The 22,074-nt window shown below is 46.0% G+C and overlaps 1 protein-coding gene across 1 annotated transcript in view; it reads left to right on the forward strand.

Annotated features, from left to right (window-relative positions):
- The first annotated feature begins 1,827 nt into the window (after window positions 1-1,827).
- LOC109611550 overlaps window positions 1,828-22,074 on the forward strand; it is a 117,127-nt gene continuing 96,880 nt past the window's right edge. Inside the window, exon 1 of the mRNA XM_020034401.2 lies at window positions 1,828-2,799. The gene's annotated coding sequence lies outside the window, so the exon portion shown is untranslated. The remainder of the gene's footprint in view (window positions 2,800-22,074) is intronic.

A 22,074-nucleotide genomic window follows, 5' to 3' on the forward strand; every position in this document is an offset into this window, starting at 1 on the left:
TTTAAAATTATTAAAATTCGCGCATTAATGCGTAATAATATTCAAAAGCAGGTATATACTCGTTCGTTGTCAGACTCGCGCTTTTTTCTCATCGAAAGGAAACAACGTGCATCAGCAAAGATGTACAAGCGTTGATCATACACTCGCGACCGACACGTTCGACGTCCGTAACCTCACTTTGCGCGTAGTCGCCTCCTCGCCTCTCGGCGCCTCGAAAAACTTTTAGGCGCCTTCTTACGTATCACCTGCACGTTCCAAACGCGTCGCACGATATGCACTCGAGGGGAACAAACGGATTTCCCCGACAATCACGGTTCTCTACGACAATCAATCGTTTTTCTCCACGACGCTCACGAAATCAACGATTTTGATTCACGTAGTGGAAAGTAACTATCGCATCGGTATGAAGTTGCCCGCGAATGCGATATCTGAATATTTCGAATATGAAATGAGTTCAAACATTGCTGCACTTGACCGATCAGTTATCAGTTCAAGTGCCGTTGACGAGCACATCGCGACGCATTACGAGAAACGTTTCCTCGGACCGACTTCCTTCCTCGGTAAGTTCCTCCGTTTCTCCGTTAAAAAAATTACGGTAATTTTCGACAATGCGGTCATATCCCCGGGATATTGTTGCACACCCTCAGAAAGGATTTCTGATAACAAGACGAAAAATATTCTTGACTAATTTAATCGTATTACAAGTATAAAAAATATAAAAATAAAACAATTTTTAATTTAAATCAGTAATTTCTATTCTTCTCTCTCGAATTAAATAAGATTGTCTTACTGTCTTCAGACAAGAGTAACATGTACAAATTTATGCTTATATATTCTTGTATGTAGAATAATTTGATATTAGCGCCACTTTATAGTAGGCTTTGTCGATGTCGACGCATCATTTTCTCACAGTCGCTCGTCGACTCGGCGCTTCCGCGTCCTTTATTTCGATAAAACGGCCAATATTTATGTGTTGCAATCGAAAATCGAGAAAGTGTTTCTGTGTTTCTGTTATTTACAATGAATAAGTGCAATACTCTACAAGAAATATTAAAAGATATGGAAATGTAAGTAAGTATATACAATATACTTACTTGAGAAATAAGATTCGAGATAAGACATTTCCATACCTTTTAATATTTCTTGTAGAGTATTGCACTTATTCATTGTAAATAACAGAAACACAGAAACACTTTCCCGATTTTCGATTGCAACACATAAATATTGGCCGTTTTGTGCAGATTCTACAAATTCTCTTACAAGAATAGAATAAGATGTCTTTTAGATCTCACAATATTCTTAAATCAAGATTATTTTGAACTTGCTACAAATTTTTATCTAAATCCTTCTGAGAAAATTAATGAGATAGCACCAAGATTATTTGAATCTAGATTTTCGAATTTTCTATTCAAAATTAAAATATGCTTCTTTTCAATAATAAATATGATTGTCGCTATAGCGATCTTATTTTATGATAGATTAAAGAGTAATAGCATTAAGTCCAGAAATCTTTTCTGTGGGTGCACGGTGCGGCGAAGGAGCTGACGAGTCCTGAGCACAAAAGAGAGAGAGAGAGAGAGAAAGCGAGAAATAGAATACGTAGGGAACGAGGGGGAAAGCGTGCCGGGGAAGAACGAAGATGGGACTTACGCGGTGCGCGTAAGTCGGACGGTGAACGAGAGACAAAACGTAGGAGAGCGGGAGGGGGGGGGGCATGGGGTCCCGTACGCGCTCGCTTCCGTGGCGGACGCCGGCCGGTCGGTCGGTCGGGGGCGTGGAGGGACGCGGCGAGGGGAGAGCATCCGAACGGGAACCGAGTACGGGGCAGTGCACGCGCAGCCGCCGCGACGTGCGCATCTCGTGCGCCTTCGAGCTGTTCCGCCGACGCGCGACCCCGAGAGGAGGCGAAGGAGCCCGCGAAATCGCGATCAACGCGGCACTGCGCGCTCGGGCCTCGCGGCCGCATCACGGTATCGATATTTCACGCACGTTAATGTATCGCGAGTCGCCGGTCGCGATTCGGTGTTTTCGCGCGAAGTTTCAAGTTTGTTTTTCGTCCTGAGCAGAGACCCGAAGCTGGCACAGTTCGAGTATCGCCCGGGGTGTCACGTGACCGCGCGAGGATACACGCGCGCGAAGTTGCAGTGACTGCGCGCCAGCACAGTGAAGTTGCGCGCGGTCGATCGGATGGAAATGGTGGACGCGCGGTGCGCGCGACGGGTACGATGGTTCCGCAGTTTTCGCGTTTCGATTATTGTTTAGATTATTACTCGCAACGCAATTGCAAAATGTCGATTACCGCGTCGCGTGCACGCGCCATTCCCGCGGCGCAACCGAACGATATCGCCTCGCTTCTGTGCAACGGCCTGAAGATCGCGCCGACGAGAGCTAACATGGCGCACTCGGCGAAATCCGCGTTCGTCTAAAGGACTATCGGCGAGGCATTCGCGCGAGTTCCTCGACGTATCACGCGTATCGAGTATTTCGGGGCGACGCGCGGATTTACGCGACCGACTCCGAGTGAATCGCGCGCCCGCCGAGATTCGAATTCCCGCCGTTGTCCGGGCGACGCCGGCGGTCGCGCGCGTGCTCCGGCAATCTCGGCGGTGGACGCGATCGCGAATCCGCGAGTGTGCAATCTCCGGGAATCGTCGAGGGACCGCCACCAGCGATGAGGCTGCTCGGGACGACGAGGGTGACGCGGAAGGCGGAGGATCCAGCGATCGATGATGACGCGCCGTCCTGCGGACGCCGCTGAGGTGCTCCATTTCCGCGACGACGTCCACCCTGCGAGTTCTGGTGAGTGAAATTGATTTTGAAAAATTATTTTCCATGCCTCTCTCGTACCCGGAGCATGTGTGTGGACTATATGGACCGATACGTCCCTCAGTCTCACATGATTTTCCCTGTGCATATCAATTAAATTTCATGTATATTTGAGCGAATGCATTGGAGCGAGAGAGAAAGAGAGATCAATTGTTCGAATAACATTGACTCCGGGAATTGCATCCCCGTTATACAATACGTATGAGCGTATGAAGCAACGTTTACCGTGATTTTTCGTGAAATGTGATATTTTCCGATAAAACTCGATGAAATGTCGCTTATATCCCGGTATTGCGTAACGCGACCCGTTTGATTATTGCATTAGCCACCTTTTTCGCCTGGCAATTACGTTAACGTCGATATGCGATGGCGGAACGTTGTGTGTATAATGGCTATTTTTTCCTATAATTATTGGATTATTCAATTATACGTAGCCGCAGTGCACGATTGCACGCAGTTGCTATAATTGCCGCAACGAAAGGATTGTAATATCCGGATGCGATGTATGCGCGTTTGTCGTGTAAATAGAAATACCGCACCCAAATAAAGTAGATGTTCCTAGATAATAATAAACTATAGATATGAATAATGTTCAGACGACAAATATATTCTGCGTTCTATCGATCACAAATAGCATCTATTATTAAAATTAAAATCTTATTGGAAAAATAATGAGCACTCGCGCGAATAAGAATTAAACGGGCATATTAATATCCGCGTATATAAATTTCCGCGCGCCATGCATTTTCACAGAAACACAGATAAAGCTATATTTTCTTCCCATAAAAATCCAGCTGTAAAATCGAGTTTTATAACACATTTTGTTAGTCGCGATATTAAATATCCTCTAATTGGTATTGCGATATATTAATAATCGTCCAACGATAGACAATGAACGCGGCCGATGTATTGTATAAATCGCGGCGAAATCGAGAAAAATAATAAAAGAGATAAAAGTCACGTCAATCTAGCGAGATATAAACTTAAACTTGCGACAGCGGTGCAATTTCGTCACGGTATCCAGCACTCGCGTGGTAAAAACAGCGTGTTCGGCTACTCGACGAGAAGATCGTTAGTCTGGCGCAGCTTCCGTGAAAGGTTGAAGAACGCGACACACGATTCCGTTGAAGAAGACCCACCTCTTCAAGTAGGCGCTTAAACGTCAACATCTTGGAGAGCGCAGTCACTCGCTACGAGTGCATCGGTGAAGTGCAGCAGCCCGCTACGTCCTCTCGTGATGTCTCGGTTTCCTCTCTTCTCCATTCCCCCTCGTGTCCGCCCCCTTGTGCCCCCTTCCTCTCCCTGGAGGAGGAACGGCAAGAATTAATGCGCGGTATAACGAGAGGAATTCGTATCAACGGAATATTTCCAGCTGTTCTATTAATTGCGCTTCCATTTCCGCTCCGCCGATCGCGCGCGCATATGATGTATGCGAAGCAATATTCGAATCAGGGTTGCTTACCGCGCGGATTGTATCCGAGATCTAATTTAGAGCATAAGGTACACTCGAACGAGAACAATCGATTGCAGCATCTGAATGGGCAATTCTCTCGTGTGTTATTTTTGAGCGCGAACCTCGCGAAGATTGTTTTGCAGCAGGTGACTTGGGATATTGTAATTTGGTGCGACTCGGATTAATTCGGATAATAATTGGTTATCGCACGGAACATATATCGCGCCGAGTAATTTCTTTTTTTTTGTGGCAATATAATATTTATTTTTACATTCGAGATTTTCATACGCGAAAACACCGCTCGCGGACCTCGTTCGGGGCGAGGTAACGCATCGCGGAACACGCTTGAAACAATATGGTTTATTGCAAAATTCGGAGCGGTGTAATTTATCGCGAGGTAGACTGTATTTTGGGGCCAGAGATAGCTCGAAGCGGAATGTATCCGAAACTATGTTTAACCGCAAGAACATTCGCGGCGGACTGTCATAACTTATTTCAAAATGTATTCGGTTTGCGTATCAAGTTAGTTCACTGCAAAGTATACCGACGTAACTTGCAACAAAGTATATTCAACGTAACCTGACGCGATATATTATATTATATCTCGTCCTACATGACGTTCGACGTATCGCGAATCACAGCGGCATAATGACACTCATGGTGAACTCTTACAATTAATTCCAAAATGTATCACTTCCGCTCGCCGCACGTGCAGTGTGCAGCAAAGTGTATTTGCACCGATATAACTTATTGTTATTACAGTGTGCATCCCCGGCGCCTTATCACTGGCGATATTCGGCGCGACGTAACTTATTACTATCTATATATTGCGAGGTAACTCGTTGCGCGGATTACACTCGGTACCACCGTTTCAACCGCAGAACACGCTGGCAATTAGTTACTTTATCGCGGGGGAGGTGCGCTCGGGGTGCACGTAACTTACCGTACGGCAATCGATAGGCAAAGGTGGGAAACGAACGTAGGTGACAGAAACGACGTTTCGGACAAGGGGGTGGTGGGAGAGGACGGGAGACGAAATCACGGCGTGCAGAGGAGAGAAAATTGGAGAGGTCGCATCGCTGATGAGTGTGCTGGCTCTTGAGGCTCTTCGGATCTAGGGGAGGTCCTACTCTAATTTCAGCGAGACGCCCGCCTTCTCGCCCCGCCCCTCCCTGCCTGTTTTCGCGGTCTTCGTTTAGGGCTCGTTGAAAGTGGGACCGCGTGTCTTGCGCGAGTATCGGGGAAAGGATGCAAGAAAGAGCAGAGACGAATCACTTGTCCTCGAGGAAGTTCCATCCGTCGAGTGCGGTAAGAGTGCCCGCGGAGATGAGATAGCGCGAAACAGAAGGGATGGTCTTCTTCTTCTTCTCGCGGCTTTCCGCCTCGCTGAAGAATTTTCCAATTGAGCACCTAACCCCGAGGCCGAACTAATGTTTAACCCCGTTAACAATGGGTGCTTTTAAGCAACGTTGCCTGCGCCTAGAAAACTCGGCCGCGCCACCACTGAAAAATGCACTACGTTACTTAAGCCGCTCGCACTTAAGTAATATTTCCCGGCGCAAAAGCCGGCCGACGGCTTTACGTGGCGTATATTCCGTAAAAGGTCGGCCTTGCAACCGCTGTAAAGTAACGTGTCCGTACCCCCTTACGCAGATGGAGAAAATGCAAAATGTAGCATATTATGTTTGTTGCTACATAGGATATTAGAGTTTCTTATGAGAATGCTGAATGGGTAAATGTAAATGCACAGTTTAGATGTTTTCATAAATGTTTTATTTCTCAAGATAAATGAATTCAAAATGTATAATAAAAATACATAGTGTTTATTAAAAGTTTTAAATATTAGTTTGTGATCATGATTATAAATACCGCAAATGGAACGATATATTTCTTCCAGCGTTTCAGTTTGCGCACCAATTTTATTAGGTGCAAGAATTAACGCTATTTCTTTACAACACTGTTTCGCATGTTTACCGTAATTAGCGATGCAAAATTTGCGGGACGCAAACGGACGTAGCGATCAAACGAAAGAGGAGCGGAAACGCGCGGCGAGGGTGGCGCGGTGTTTCATTTTGTACGAGGAGCATTCTCCACGGCCGGCTGGCTCGCTCTAAACAGGCAATATTACCTATTGACTTTGGCTTGTGGGGTTGGCCGATGGTTGACGGAGCCGGATACGAGTTCCGGCAGATTTGTCTATACGTAACTTGACTTCATGCGAATTTTGATACAAGGTTTAATTGCCAAAATATACTAATATCGGATATTAGAGCATCGTAAAAGAGAACTCGGTGTTCTCGTCCGAAAGATGAAACGACACGTCGCATCATGAAACATTCTACAATCAAAATTTAGGTTTTATTATATTATTTAAAATTCTCTTGGATGAAAATCAGGAGAGAAAGATGCGTACGTGATAATACGCCGATTTCAGAATCAAAGCGATTTCTTCCTCCAACATCCTTTTTCCGCCCGCGAAACGTTGGTCGTCGTGACAGTCGTCGAGGCTCCCGAGCCGTATATTCGAATTAAAGTCCCCTGGTTTTCAGCGGATGATTACTTTGCCAGAAATTTTTGTCGGGCCATGATCTCGGCGACGCGTTCATCCCGGCAGCTGTCCGACTTGTCCTGTGTCTGGTGCATCTCTGGCATTTTCACGCGACCTATTCAGCTCTCGTATCGGGTTCACGGACGCTCGTAAAATTTCGGGCACCAGTCGCAAGTACGTCGTAGGCTGCTTCATGTTTTCCTCTTCGTGTGATCTCATCCCAGCGTCTTGCTCCTTTTAATCTCTTAATGCATCTTTGCGGAGAAACATCCTCGAACAGCTGCGTGTTCCTCCTTTTTCGCGTCATACAGAATTCTCCGATCCGCTGTGATTATAACATATTTTCGTACCTTGTCGATATTGATCTTACGAGTTGTGTATCCGAGTGTATCTTTATTAGTGCGACGATTATTTTTTGATTTTTAATATGCAAATTTGCTTCGTTCGTTTATTCGTTGCTCGATAGATTTGTTATCGCAACAGAAACAATACCGTTCGTTTCTTTCGTAAAGAATATTTTTCTGATATTGTAATAATAAAACTCGTCGCGCTGTATGTGTGCCAAAAATAATCCCACAGCTCATATTTCGTATCGTTATTGTGATTTTTAATAATATTACGTTCCGATAATGTAACGTTCGCTCGATTTTAATTACAATTCGTACAGCATGCAATGACTTTTGCGAATATGCCAATAAGGAGTATTTGGAATTACGGCGAATAAAAAATTTGTGGTATTTTATTTCCTGTTGCTTAAATATGTTGCAAGAGACTGACGCAATATTTCAAGCTTAAGGCTGATCGATTACAATATTCAAGTATAAATAACATACATTTTAAGAAATGCAAAATTTTACATTTCTATAGAAACTAGTGTAGAGGAGATCAGGGAATCATTTACATCGCTTTTATTTAATTTTAATGTCGCAAAATTATTTGTCGTCGGAGAAATAAATGAACGAACAAGGGGTTCTTCCTTTATCACACGTGAAAATTTACAGACGGTATTCCATTTTGTGTATCTCGGTAATGAGAAGTCAAATATCGATGGATCATCAGAGATTACGCGACACGTCGACGATACACCATCCGTCATATTATCGGTTTACCAGAGTGTATATTTTTTTACCCCTATGTTCTCTAATTATATCCGTCGCTCTCTCTGCGTACGGTCAATCCAGATTTCGGACGGTCGACGGGCGAAATAACTCGAATCATATTACATGTACGTTAATACGCTGCGTAACGCACTGACTCGCGTCGAAACGAGCAACGAATAATAAACGGACGGATCGGTAATGGAACGCCCGGATACGAGAACCCGGCCGAGTCGATTTTTTCCCCGCAATAAATGAGTTATTCACCATTCAGCTCGGGGTTCGGCCTGTAATTCCATCGCAAGACCAAGTCACATCCGGGGATTTTTAATTTCTGGCGCAATCGAGACGTACCGACACCGAACCGCTTGATATCGTCATTATCACTCGCGACAGTTTCGCTGTAATTAACGATATCGACAGAAATCGCTGGTGCAGAATCTACCTGAAACTGAAGAATATCGATGCAATTAATTTCTGAAAAGCTGGCAGTACACAAAGATAAAAATTAAATTTAGAAAATTATTAAATAGATCAAGTTTCATTCTGTGGTACCAGCGTGAATTTTACTCGCTAAAAGCACGCGATGAAAGTTCGTAATTTTAATATGTATTGATTGTTAATTGGATTGAAATTCGTATTGTATCGACTTCTTTTTTCGAAAAAGTTGCTACCGGAAAGTTACACAATTTTCCTTATAAAGCTTGAGGAGATGAATAAGTGCATTCACCTGTGGTACCCCGGTGTTCAATTCGGATGGTCAATTTGCAGGAAGTCGCTGCGAAGCCTCTGACGACATGCATTGGCCTCGGGCTCTAGCTCGTGTCTCTTGTATCTCCGATAATTATTCATTTTCCTGCGCGTAATTTGGTTTGATTTAATTGCAAACGATGGGTCGTCCGTCGCGTTTGCGGAGGTTTGCCCCGGGTTCCTCCCTTGCACCTCGCTGCACTCTCTTTCTCTCCCTTCCTCTTTCTCCCTCTGACCCGGCAACGACCCTTCATGGATTTCCCAGACTGGCTCAATATAAACTGCAATTTAATTGCCGAGCCGGCCAATAAACCATGCTTCCTCCGTAATTTCGCGGCCGAGAGCCGCTCATTGCAAAATCAAGAACGCGCGATCGGATTCGGCGACGTTCGCAATTAAGACATTTTTCCGTTTTATTCCCGTTCCTCTTTGTTCTTGTCGCATTCTTAGCGCGCGATCTTAATTCCCGATGCTCGCCGATGGACAAATCGCAATTTAATTTGCATCCGTTGTAATTATACAACTATTAGCAAGTCTTTTGGTTTAATTATACATTAATTAAGATATTTGCAAGCGCTTGTGTAATACAAGTGTGCTGCAAATAGTTTTTAAATTTATAAAAATTTCTATGTACTAAAAAAGTAAGTACTTTTTTATAATAGATCGAGTCACAATTTGCAATTATTTAAGAATTTTCATTTACCGCCGAAAGTTACTATTCGATTAACGTACGTTTTTCCATTCCGCGGTATTCGCATCGCGTGTGGCCAGTCAGTGGCTGATCGTCAATGTAAAATTAGCGTGGGCGTAAATGAAATTGGCGTTTTACACGTCATTACGTTCGACCCTTCGGTTCGCATGTTCCTAATTATTTAAACGACGACACGAAAGGGTGATAGGCGGCAAGAGCGGATACTCTTCGAGGAGAAGCGCACCACCGCGATTTTCGGCGTTCCGCCGTTTATTATTCAGCCGCGCCGGTGGCGATTATCGAAGCGAGTTTCGAAATACCGCGAGCGAGCAGGCGAATACTCCACCCCGTTTATCCCGACGACGACGGTAATTACCGGGCCACTCGAGGCCGCCTCGCGCCGTTAAATTAATCTACCGCCATCGATATCGCGCCGGGCCGTGGCAAAATCCGTGGCCTTATGGCGGTAAATATGCAGTTACACCGGCCAGGACCGAGTCCCGTCGTATTTCATTCGCGGCTCGCGATTTGTCACCTTTTGTGCGCCTTTTACGTCGCGGCCTGTTTCTTAAACACTCGTTCCTATGCTCATCTATCGCGATCCCCGCGTTTATACTGGGCAATACGTGTTGCGTGTGTCGCTATATTGTACGCCGCTCGTTGTACTACACGCGCGTGCCCAGGGGGAATGGCGATGCTTATAGCTACCTAGTAGACGTAGGCGGTATCATGGAATATCGGGTGGCGTTCGATCGAGCGTCGTCGAGAGGAATTCCGGAGGGTGGTATTGTGTCGCGAGAAGAGGTAGAAATCCAACTGAGACACACCGGGAACCGGAGAGGAATTCCTCCGCTCGAAGTTACCGTCGATCTTGCGTCACTCGATACTGCATTAGCAGCTGGTACATCTGCTAGGAAAATCTCCCCGTCGTGGCTTCCTCGCTAATTAATCCGCCGCGAATCACTACGATTTTATACGTGCTATATATATGAGACATCTGAAACCTCGTTCAAGACATCCGTGCGTGAGGAATCGTAAAGTTTCGTTAGAAATTCATGCACAATTTTTAATATCTTGTCATATCTTGATTTACTGATATAATATATAATATTTTTGAATGGTTTTATGGGATGCCTCTTACGATTGCATTAAACTCCTCGGAGGGAGGCAGAATAAGTAAAAACAAAGCCCATCAGGGAATTCCGATGGTGAAAGGGATAACAGAAAAAATCTGTTGAATCGTTCACGTCGATTACCGTCAGTTGAAAGACTGGAAGAATTCTGCGGTTCTTTATTATTGCGCATCTGTCAGGAGCGTGATGAATGAATCGTGGAGTGAATAAGAACGCTTCCATGGAAACTCTCGCTTTAGTAAGTCTGTGTTTAGATGCAGGCTCCGTGTTCACAGTCAATCGGGGCTTCGCGTTTGAAAAACGACCGTATTGGAAGACTCAGACGCATTCGCGGTTGGCGTGTTTAACGAAAAGACCACGCGGTCCCCTCGTGCGCTATTTTAACGAAGTTTCTGCAACGGCAGGCATAATTATGTTTTCACTCCAAACCACGTGAAGGAAATCCGTCGCGAGCGTCGATACGACATTAAATTATTATTCGCCCGTGAATTGCTGGTCGCAAAAACGTTACGAGGTACTTTCGCCCGCTTTTCTTCAGTTTGATTAAGACGGACGTGTTCTCGTCCTGAGTGAAACAAAGTTCACACACCATCTGGCGCGCGGAATGCCCGCCGCATTACCCTTGAAAGCTCACGACTGTCTCGAGAGATGCGCCTCTCCTGTGGCGCGCGCGTATTCATCGCGTAATTAACGTCTGGTAATTATAGGCGCGCAACAGAGAAAGAGGAAGAGAGAAGGCAGAGAGAGAGAGAGGAAAGGCCGGACGCTGCATGTTCGCGGGGACGCGTTCTCGCATCTCGTCCGCCCGGTCGTGGACATTACGAGCTTTCACGAGGCCGCACCGCGTGAATAAGGAACTCTGAAGAGGGTGTTACGTGCATTATGGACCTCTCGACGATGGGCCGAGTGTCGGGGTCTACGAGCCGTTCATCGCTCGGTCGAGACCCCCGACTCGTTCTTAGGCCTTCTTTGAGCCGACCAGCTCTCTCTCTCTCTCTCTGCTTCTCTCCCATTTCTATCCGTCTTCCTCTCCTCTGCTCGTTCTCTCAATTTTCTTTCCTCTCGCCTCATCCTTTCGGACACTTCTCTCGTCGCGTCCAATTCAGCGGTTGCTTGCTCGCTCGGTCGTGTATTTCGCAGGCGAGCGCGTACCGTCGCCGCGGGGACGTCTTTAAGTCACCATCACGCCGAGAATCATCGTGTTCGTGGGAAAACCGATAGGAACGATCTCCTCCTCCTCCTCCTCCTCGCTTCCGCCCTCGCTCACTGTCTTTCTCTCTTTCCCTTTCTCGTGTATTCGGGACACCACTTCGGCATTGACAAATGGAGGTGGTTGACCTCCCGGTTCTTTAAGAGACGCATCAGGCTATTCTCTGTCTCCCTTTCTTTCTCTCTTCCTCTCTCTTCACCTGATGCAACGAAGCTGCACCGCGATCCTCCACCGTTGAAGATAGGTCGGGTGTCAATGGGATTAATGTTGCCCGATTAATGGGACCGTTCGCTGTAGGCGGCACGTAGGAGTCGGGCAGGCGGGAGTGTTAGCGAAGTGTTAGCGATAAATATAGCCCTCCAGAGGCTCGGGCAATTTTCGCGTAGCTCGTTTAGCTTTATCAAGTTAAGTTCGCGCGCCGAACGTCTTCATTCCCGTATGGACGAGAAATAGAGATTCCCTCGAATTTTGCACTGACTGCGCGGGTGGTCCTGCCGAATCATCACTCTGACTGCCAATTTCTTGATCCGATCGCTCGTATCAGGATGACGACGCGAGGAAACCAGGAAATAGGGTTCAAACCGAAGCGGGCGGCACGGCCGGGCGAAACAATATAATGGTTCATCGCGCGCCTGCAGTCGGCAGTACGTTAACGCGAATAATGCGGAAAGTTAGAGCCCCGGCTGATCGACGTCGACGTTGTACACGGCCCTATGTTCTCTCTCATCACCTCCGGCCTTGCGGTCAGACGGGCGAGCGGAAGTTATGCTCGGATCGGCTCGCGCGTGCGGGGCGGACTGCAACGAGCTGTTGCGAGCGATGAGGGAATCATTAGTCAGGTCGATAGGTCCTTCGCTGAGTCATAAAGATAACGCAGACGCCAGACATCCACCCCCGTCGTTGTACGTTTTTACGGTTCTCCGTTATCGTCGCGCTCGATATCCGACTCGATGTCCGGACGACAATAGCTGCGATTTGTTTGATTTTTAGTTGCACCGGGAAAACTGTTTTTATCGTTTCCCTCGGTGGTCCAAACGTAAGTTAAAAGCGACGCGGAATAAAATTAGCCGATGAAATTTCTTTATCTATATAAATACCTCACTCGTAATCGTATATCTCGTTGAACGTGCGTGACCACGCGAATGTATTGCGATTATATAATATATAAATATTATTTTATTTTCCATCCGATTTTCGTACTTAATGGTAGAATTAAACGACATTTAATTAAACATGAGGTAATTTTTTGGGATATAAAAGAGGGAAAATTGAAAATTTATTATTATGTTTAATAAATTACAATAATAGTTTATCATATTTTGTTAATTGTACAATTACAAACAAAATTATTGTTACTATAGTAAATACAATAATAAATACTAATGGAAACAGCTACAAATGAAATTCGCAGAAGCTTGCAGAGATAGATGCTCGCCGAGGTAAATGCTCGCTGATGTAGACGCTCATTTTCAAATATGAATACATACCTACTTGTTAACGGGCAGACAATTTTCTGGAGTCAACATTCTGCTCATTGAAAGTTTAAATTATTCGTTCGACTAGCATGAAGCTTAATTAAGTTAGCTACAATGAAAAACAACGAAAAATATGTTATTAACATTTGTTGCGTTACTTTCGTCTGTACCTCTTCGATTAGAAATTTTGCGCAGTAGGTTTTTTGCTAAAATTTGGTTTGCTTAACTTTGATTTTTGCGATGCACGAGTCTAAAAAGTATACTTCCCCGTTTACCCACGCTTTTATCGCGACATTATTGATTAACGTTATTGATCCTTTTAAATGCGATTCCACGCTATGTAGAACGTATCGATCATCGGACTGCAACTAAATAAAATGCAGCTGCGCGATCGTGAAATCCCAACGTTAAAGCATACTGTCAAAATCGCTACGCGCCTGACGAAGATCCGCGCGGATTAATTCGTTAATCCTCGAGATTAATTCGCGAGTTCCGCGTTCACGTCGATGTCGTTTCGCCTTTCGCTGACTGCGTTCCTGCCCCGGGCTCCGAACGCGCTCGCTCGGTTCCCTTCTTCGGTTCATTAATTACGACGGATTCCTGCCGCTTAACAAAACACTTTTCACTTTTGTCGGGGCCCAGGCTGCGCACGGAATAGGCACGAGTCGCCATTCGGTCGCGAAATTGGTCACGTGGCTGGAAATGTTTTGTGCGCGTGCATCTAAAAGAGAGGACCAGTAAGGGAGAGGGGAAAATAAAACGGAAGAGAAAGAGAGAGAGAAAGACAGAGGAGGACCGGTCCGGGCAAGGGGATGCGCCACTTCGATCGAGCCCGATTTGTTACGTAAGCGAGTGTGCCCGGTGTTCCGCGAGAGACCCGTGTTTATCACGCCGTGAAGACCCTTGTCACGTGCAGGCGCGGAAGACGGATCCAAGTTCGTAACAGTAACGCTCCCGTTGCAAGCAGCGCACTATCCGCACGTATTTCAATTTCATTTATGATCCCCGCCGCGCGTGAGCGCGATGAATGCAGAGCTGTTCATTCGGAACATATTCCCAGGACGATACCGCTCGGTATATCGCTCGACCGCGATTCAAGTCGGCAAGCCAAACGTCTCTGGACATTGGTCTCTTCTTTATGTATGTAAGAACGTGCGTAGAGTTTTTTCCAGGCCCACGGGAGATCTCTCGATCTCGCTTGCAATGATACATTCTTTCACGAAGGGCGTCAGTTTTTCTCTCGTAAAGTTGTTTCTCGCAGCTTTTTCTAATATTCGATGTGAATTAATTTATTAATTAAACTACAAGTGTAAATGACGAAAAGTAGCGGGACAAATGCCAAACGTTGTGTTATTAGTTAATCGAAACGTGGATGAGAGAGGAGTCATAAGAAAAAAAGGAATATCGAGATAGACTAGGAAACAAGATGACAATGTTACACTTTATCGATCGCCTCGGCGTTACGTTAGTCCGATCCCATCTGCAGTCTATCGCAGGAGTCTGGATTCGAGCACGTGACAGGACCATCTTGCGTTAGATATACAACGCAATTATGGTGCCCGTCGGGCGTAATCGCGTAATTGCAACAGACGGGAATACGAGTGGCGAACGTGAAAAAAAGGTTGCTCGCGAAAGGATCCTGTGACCGAAATACTTCGCGATCTCCAGCGAGTATCGACCGTCGGCGAGGCGGCCGACACGGTTACTTCCGGTCGACGGTCAGATTTCATGGTGAATTAAAAATTTCGCATCCTGCTGGCGCGCGCTCCGGCTGGCCGATGAATAAAACATCGTTCTGCGTGGTTAGCCTGATTATTTACACAAGTACGCGGTGGGCAATCGCGAGGGCCAAAATCGATGTAGTCGCCGCTCGTGAATATCGACTTGTTAACGCACGGAGACGCAGTCCTGCGCGTGTTGCACGTTTTTACCAACGTTCGTTGAAAAAAGAGAAGAAAAAAGTCGAAAAGCCATAAAGGAAAAAAAAGCAAAATCGATAAATGCAGTGGCTGGCCGCGAAAATTCGATGGACCGAATCTGACGAGATTGTCGATGCTGACGCGCGAGATAGACATGGACATCCGGATGGCAAAGTGCACTTGGACATAATTAAACGTACAGGCTCGCCATACGAGCTGCCTTCCGCCTAGTTAATGATCTCAATGATTAAAAGCTGGCCGCATACTCGGTGATAGGTTCGTGGCTTTCTCTCGGGAAGGGAGGATATCGAACGATGACGAAGAGCCGAGAGACGCGGCGAGAAAAGTTGGTTAATGAGAAGCTCCGCGCAGATTACCACGTGATTGACATGCAGCAGCCCGGCTCTCGTGTAGGATACGTACCTCGATATCAGTGATTATCTGGACAGATAATTGGAAGTGTATCGCTGATCCAATTATATCGTTTCGCTGCTTAACGCATCTTGCGTGCCTGTGTATGACGTGTGGTATGAACTTAAGGAGCCTTCGCACGCTACCTACTGCCTATGTAATTAATAACACGTGAAATGATACGTTTCAGCTTATATGAATCACATTGGTCGCATCTCAGATGAATGCACTGATTATCAAAACGTTTATATTTATTTATTTTGCAATCCTCGCGGAAAGACAGTGTAGCAAATATAAAGGATGTTTCAAATGCGTCTCTATTTTGATCTTCAAGGAATTGTTCAAATCATGCGTTTACATTTATTTCCTTCAGATCTCTAAATCATTTTTGTTTTTCGACATTTCTTATACGTTAAGAAAATGAAGCTAATGATAGCGATTCTGGTATTGCAAGCAATCGTCGGCCTAGCTCGCGAATATTCCTGCTCTAAGTATTTAAGATACGCTACAGGGTAGCTATCGAGGGTCGATTGGTTCCCTGTACGAAACGCATTTGCACGCGTTAGACGGACACGTGGCTCCGGTTCCTGGGGGATTCGCCGGCGAGTAAGCATAGCGAGCGGACTGTAAAATCGCGCCGGGGATCATTCAGCGCGAAAGAAAAATGGCGCACGGATGTGAAAGACCCCGTTTCGTGCGAACTTCGGCTAGAAGTGGATTAGAAGTGGTTCGATCAGGGGCGATTTCGTTCTGCTCGTTAATCTTCGCCGAATGCAATCCGCGGTGCGACACAACTCCGGAAGCGAGAAGAACGTCATCCCTTCCATATTGACGGAACAGTTACTTCGCTATCGCGAGCAGCCGTGTCGTCTCGGATTTACTCGGCTTTACTTGGTAACGAGGGAAAGCGCGATCCAATTAGAACCATGACCACGTTATTACCATAAAACATTTCGGTCGTAATTCGGGCAAACGAATTTGCCATGTCGCGCGGCGGTCCCCAAGGTTTATCTCCGGGGATTTAACGTCAAGGTATTTAACTGCTTCGGTTCGATCGATTGTTCCTATGAAATAACGAAATAATTAGGCGACTCAAGTAACTCGCTTTCCTGTTTCAAGTATCAGAAGTACTCGATGCCTTGCCGATTGTCTCGTTGGTGTCCGCACAGTTTCGTACAGCTTTAGTCGTTTTATGATGAGACATTCCACTCTCGTTCGGTTCAAACGTGGTACGAGAGAAGAGCAATCGAGTAACTGAGATAAGTCCTCTGCCTGCACGAGTGGTTAATAATTTGATGCCTAATTTGTTTGTCGATATTTATGGTGAAGCGTCCTTTCAGTAAACGTCGCGCAAAATATCCCGATATCGCGCAATTACGTAATTGGTTCTTTAAGGTAGCTTTGTCCGCGTCCACTGGTATTGCGGCTGGTATTAGTCCGATTCCAAGCGAAACAAAAGCGAGGATTCGATTACTCGATTGGACTACGAGAGTAATTACGGAGTAAACAGATGAATGCGCTTTACAGTAACAACCTCGCTATGATATTTCCATTAATCGTGATTACGCGTATACATATATGGTGTGACAAGTTCCGCTGATCTTTTCTTAAGAAAAATATTTATAGTTTTATATTAATCAAAACATTTAAAGATTTTTGAGGACTTTTACTTTTTTTGAAGTAATCTTCAAGACACAATATTCTCTACTTAATTTCGTGATTTGAGCTTTGCTAAATTTTCGATTCAAGAGTAAATTGCCAGGTATTGAGTAAAAATATAACACAAAATGATGTAAATCGAGTTTTTACTGAGGAATTTTTACTTCCAGTCTAAATTTATCCAAAAAAGTCCGTACGTTAAAATGGGCGCGCTAGTACCGGACGTGTGTATTTAAGCGTGCTCATTCGATGTTTCCGTTAATAATACAATTGAAATATCGTCAATTTGAAGCCGTCACTAATGCGCCGGTAGGCTGCACAAACCATTTACGTGAGTATGCACGACAGTCGACTGCGGTATTAAATATTTACCTGCTCGGTACCGAGCATCTTCTTGAATCCGGATTCCACTCGGATTCTCCTAAACAGTTATGTCTATTCTGGATATTGCCATCTAAGGACGCACTGTTAACTTTGATGAATGCCGTACGTTCGGGATAGTCTATCTTCGACATCGTTCCGGATACACACAACGTATAATATTAACGATAATGAACGTCGTCTATGAGCCAGAAAAAATCGAAAATTTATTCATCGCTAATCGTCGGACGTAACGTGTAATTTCGGAATTTATGAGCGAAATGATTTAATGCAGGGGCATAAGACACGCTGGAAAACGGAAACACTAAAGCATAAGGCAGTCATTTAATTATTAACTTAATTAGCGATAGGCTGATTTTCGTGCGCACGATATCGCGGACGAATTTGCATAAAAATATTGTCCCGCAACACGCGACGCCCTGCCTCGCATCTCGGTCACAACTGTTCCCTTTCGTTGCACTTGACATAGACGATATCTAATTGTGCGCAATCATAATGCTGCGCTTCCGCTGGCAACTCTCGCCGAGAGCCGCAATTTGCGAATTTGTCCGCGGCGGATGGTGCTGCGAGAACGAGAATAATGAGAGAGAGCCGAGAACGGGCGGTGCGAAGACAGATTCAGCGACGTGCGCTGCTGAGTTTTGCTTTCTATAGCTCGACGAATGAATAAAGCGCTCGTCCCATTCAAGAATAGAATCGAACGGTTGCGCCGGGTTTGCGCCCGCGTACTTACTTTTATCGCGGAAAACGTCTGTCAGCACTGATTATCGCTGCTACCTGTCGTTGCAAATTCGCTGGAAACTTTAATTTTACCTCTCAAATTCTTTTCTCGTTCGCACAAATTAAAAGAACACTGCTTGTCATGCTAATATTTATTAATATTGAATGGATTTGTATGATTTTAACATTAAAAATCTTCCTTTTTACTACATTATTCACGAAACATGTATGTTCATCATGTATGTTAAATATGTATGTGTGTTACATCAGGCGTGTCTGGGCTCCGTGATACTGGTGTCGTTTTTTTTTTATTTAAAATCTCTTGAATAATTTAAGAGAGGGCCAAAATTACATCCTCGCATAAAGCCTCGCGCTGGAACGGCTTGTTATGATCATTAAGCCGTAGGAGATGCTCGATGTTGAGATAAAAATCAGACGCCGAGAGCAGCGAGGCCGGCGAAATCTGGTTGGGTAAACGGTCTTGTAAGCACGCGCGTCTATTTTATGTGAAACAGTTTGTACGTAACCATCGATATCCGGCTTACGAGCACTCAGGCGATCCGAATTCGCATTTTATTGCTCTCTAATACTGCCACGAGAATGTAGGGAGAATTTACCTTCCCCCTTCGCTCGTTTAGCTTTATCTCCTTCCGCGGATCTTGCGTCGACGTCGGCAGAGGAAGGAAAACAGTGGGATATGTGCATTAAGCCGCCGTGGCTTTTATTGTACCTCCTTTCCGCGCGTGCTGATCTCGAATCTCTCCGAAATCGATCCCCCGCGATTGAACTTTAGACGGGCGACGGTCCTCCGCCTGCTTATCGTCGCAAGACGACGTCTGGGTCGTTGCATGCGAATATCTTGAGTTCTGCGCGATGTATGTAATACGTAGATATGAATAGAGAAAAAGAGAGAGATAAAGACAGCGAGACATAATGGACGAAGGGGAGTGGTAGAGGAATACTAGTGATTAGGCTGAGAGAGTTCTTTCCGGTCCTACGAGTCCGGTTCAATTGGCCTCTGCCGCACTTCGACAGACTCGTTATATTTGAAAGAGCGCAAGAGAGTAGTCTCACTGTCGCGACAGTCGAATTGTCGACATCACGAGTGCTATATTTTATTTTGGCTGATAGTGGATTTTGAGCTTACTCCGTTATCGATACTGAAAACTGACATCGAATATATTCATATACATCGGATTAAGAGAGCTCATATTTGGTTTTTAGATGATGGTCGATATAAATTTGCTACTTTAATTTACGTTAGTTTAATCCCCGGATTTCTCCGAATCTTGATGTGCTTTTCGTGATCACACGCGGAAGGCAATCTGCAACCGTCGTAGTACTTTCGCCCGGTCTCGTTTGGAGACGCGAGACGGTCTCTCGTTAATCCCGCGCTAAACCACACTTAACGCCCAGGGCTTAGACAATAGATCCGCGGTGCCAGCGTCACGGCAAGATAGAGGGGATATTCGCTGCAGGGGTGGTTCTGTCTGTCTGTCTGTCTCTCTCTCTCTCTCTCTCTTGCACGCCAGCAGCTTCCTCTCGAGCAGGACGTTGAAAGCCACTCCCGGGTCCCGGTGCCTTGCGAGCCAATATAAAGCGATATATATCCGTTTTCCCAGTGAAAACCAACCTAGTCACAGAAGGACCTGCCTTATTGAAAGTAGAGGACATAGCGAGAAAAAAAGGATGGAAACGAGGAGAGGTTTTATTGAAACCGCGTGCAGCACTGTTTCTATATCGCGTTCTCATCGTCGCTCTACGCTGGCGAACCGTCGACTTTTGATTCCCTGAACTCCTGGTCTCTGCGTGTGTATTACGAGATACGCGTGTGCGTGCACGTATGCATGATCCCATTGATTTGTTTAATAAATAACGCGGTATTGGTATTTATATTGCGAGCGATATAACGCGGTGCGCGAGCAGGGTGCGATAGATCCCGTCCTTCTCGACCCTCCACCGCCCACCTGATCGGATTTATTGGAATATTTGCGTTACACTTTTGATCAGTAGTAACAATCCCGCATGCACATCACGTCGCCGTCGCGCTTTGAAGAAGCTCTGAAGCGCGATACCAGACGAAACCCTCTGGATTCATCGGGCTTTTCCGATACTATGTTTAGAGGATGCAATTTAGAAGCGTGCTTTGATCGCGAGGGGGACCAGCATTTATTCATTTATGTCGCCGCCGAAGTTGCAGATCGACATTTGAGAGGCGTCACATTACGCGAATTGAAATTCACCTTTGATACAACGCATGTAAATGCATCACGGACGTCAAAACTAATCGCACGATCGATTCGTCGCGTCAGCGAGGATTAACGAGAGTGATCTCGTTAATCATATACACATATGATAATATGATACGTAGAAGGGATAATTTTCGGTTCCTCGATCGTTCCTCCGATGCGTTGCTCTAAATCTTCATTGTTGAGAGATGCAAAATTTCTCACACACGCTTTAATATAATACCGCGTGAGCGTGTTTTGCTATAGACGCGTAGCGGGAGCTCTCTGGTAGTACCCTAATATTATCCTCGTGCATTTCTGGTTGTCGGAGGAATTTCCATTAGTGGGAGCACGAAATATTCTTGTATCGCCCGCGCCCGCGCCTGCTCGACGTGAGCTCCTCGTTTCCACGAGGCGATCCTCGATACCGTTGGATACGTGTAATCTTCGACAGTGGGCATTATCCCCGTAGAGTAGCGAGCGAAACGTGGTAGTAAAGTAACGGGGCGTAGTTGTGTGTGACGGCAAGGAACTTGTCAGCAAATCGGTTTTCCGATGTCGCTTCGCGAGTCTTCTGCTTTGGGACGCTTCACGCGCTCGCGAGCGCAGCAGCTTTAATTTGGAATTAAAGCGGATGGCGTTTCCCGAGTTAACTCGAACACGTGAGAGATAAATTAAAGAATTGCATCGGCGACTACGCTGCTTCTTTAAAAATCGTTAGCGCTCGACTCGAGTTTCTCGCGTGTCTCTCGCGCGCGTTATCGTCGCTCGCGAACACGAATTAAACGTTGCGGGGCATTACGAAGCCGACTTGGATTCCCAGTTATCGCAAACGGGGATAAGGGGAGAAAAAATTGTTCGCTCGTATCGCGTGTGCCGTTCGCATGACAGGTATCATCATATCCCGCGCCGCAAGATTGGGGGGGAATCGTGCAATCGACAGCGCGTAAACGCCTAACTCATAACGCGTGAAGTTCGTGTTTGCGCGCGGCCGTGTCGCGTCGTTTCGTGCGATTGTCGCGAGTCGCGGTACGTGCCGTGTGCGACAGCCGGAGAACGTTTCCAATAAGATACGAGCAATAAAAGGCTCGTGCAACGCGGTGGGACTCGCTCGTTCGCTCGCTCGCAGGTTCGCACGCGCGTTTCCATTTGGAGTGGGTACCGATGCAGGGGAAATGCAAGTACGTATGAGCAAGCGAGAGAAAGACAGAGGGAGAGAGAGAAAGGCGAAAGGGGGGCCTAAAGGGGCAGGAAACGTCGTCGTTTTGGGATTTACGCCGATCGATGCCCGACCGTTAATCGGCCAATAAGAAGGGGCCCCATGTACGGATCGCGGGACAAAGCCGACCATTATTTTTCAGGCGCGCGTCGCTCGATCGACGCCTTGTATTTCGCATACTTTATTACACGGTATTACCCGGGCCCCATCCTCTCGCACGAGGTCCCATCCGCCCGCGTCCCGGTCCCCGTGGGCGAGGCTTTACGAGTTAAACCGTGCTCGGCAGGCGCGAGAAGAAGGCGCGAAGGACGAAGATAAAGAAAAAAAAGAAATGAGCGGAGAAAGGATGAGCGA

The sequence above is a fragment of the Ooceraea biroi genome, chromosome 5, assembly GCF_003672135.1.
Source record: "Ooceraea biroi isolate clonal line C1 chromosome 5, Obir_v5.4, whole genome shotgun sequence".
Classification (NCBI taxonomy): domain Eukaryota; kingdom Metazoa; phylum Arthropoda; class Insecta; order Hymenoptera; family Formicidae; genus Ooceraea; species Ooceraea biroi.